The sequence below is a fragment of the Micropterus dolomieu genome, unplaced genomic scaffold (assembly GCF_021292245.1).
Source record: "Micropterus dolomieu isolate WLL.071019.BEF.003 ecotype Adirondacks unplaced genomic scaffold, ASM2129224v1 contig_12981, whole genome shotgun sequence".
Taxonomy (NCBI): domain Eukaryota; kingdom Metazoa; phylum Chordata; class Actinopteri; order Centrarchiformes; family Centrarchidae; genus Micropterus; species Micropterus dolomieu.
In genome coordinates, this window is record NW_025741967.1 from 3646 (window position 1) to 4860 (window position 1215).

Here is a 1215-nt window from a genome sequence, read left to right on the forward strand (position 1 = left end):
CTCCGTTCGGCTGGGCTCATCCACTGGCCCACTCCTCTTTGGACTTCCCTCACGGTGTCCTCCCTGTTCCCCCGCCTCTCCTCGCTTCCTCGGCCCCTGTGTTCCCCGGCTCCCTGGCCCCCTGTCTCCTTGGTTCCCGTGCCTGTACTTCCCCGACGTCCTCCTCTCCCTCCACTCCAGTCCCTCTTACCCTCCAATAAACCTCCTTCCCTCTGAGTGCTGCATTTGGGTCCTCTCTGTCCACACACCACACCCCGTAACAGACAGGCTGTTGAGCAATCAATAAAAATTCACTTTAAAGGGGGGAATATTTATGCAATCATCTTCTTTAACTTATATATTTTTAATTAATTGACATTAGAGTTTTGTTGCAAATTCTTGTCAAAAAAGCCAAATTATATTGAGCACAATTTCATGTATAAAAGAAACAAAAGAGTGAAACATCCAAGGAGGTGAATACTTTTTATAGACATTGTACTTGTGGAGTGTTTTCACATTGTGGTATTATTAATACTTTTTACTCGAGTAAAGATATTTTTTCTACCACTGGTATTTTGACATTGTTGTGCAGTCCCTTTTTCACAAGTCAAAATCATAGACCGTAAATAAAAAGGTCAAAATATTAGTGAAAGTGACGCTTTTATTGTGAAGGATTAGTGGAAGTGTTGCAGCTTCCTGAGAAATCGAAAGTGTTTCGCAGTGACGCAGACTGAAGTGGTTACATGTCTGTTAGAGTCGTAACAGTGAAGTTTAATGATGTTTAATCTTCAGATGTCTTCTACAAACATGAAGCTTCTTCCTCTCGCGTGTCTCTGTCTCCTGACTCGGTCCGGAACAACGTTGGCTGATGAACAAAGTAAGAAAACGACTTAATTAAACCGATAATCAATAACCTGATAGGCCGAATAGGCACAGATCAATATTAAAACATCTAAGCCTATTTCCCTAACAAATGTGATGTAATTTAATAAAGGCATCCTTCTGATTAATTACAGTCGTACAACAGAGCCGCGCAGTTTGCTGATGTTTCCATTATCTGGCAGCGGAAGTTCAGGGCGTCTCCGGCAGAGAAACTGTTCCTCATTTCAGACTGTTGCGACTCATAACTGATATTTCTGATCAAATATAAAGTGTCGACCTCTACCTGAGGGTTAACTTACTGTTTTGTTGATCCTTTTTAAGTAGAAACTAAGAATAATGCGTGTGTTATACAGC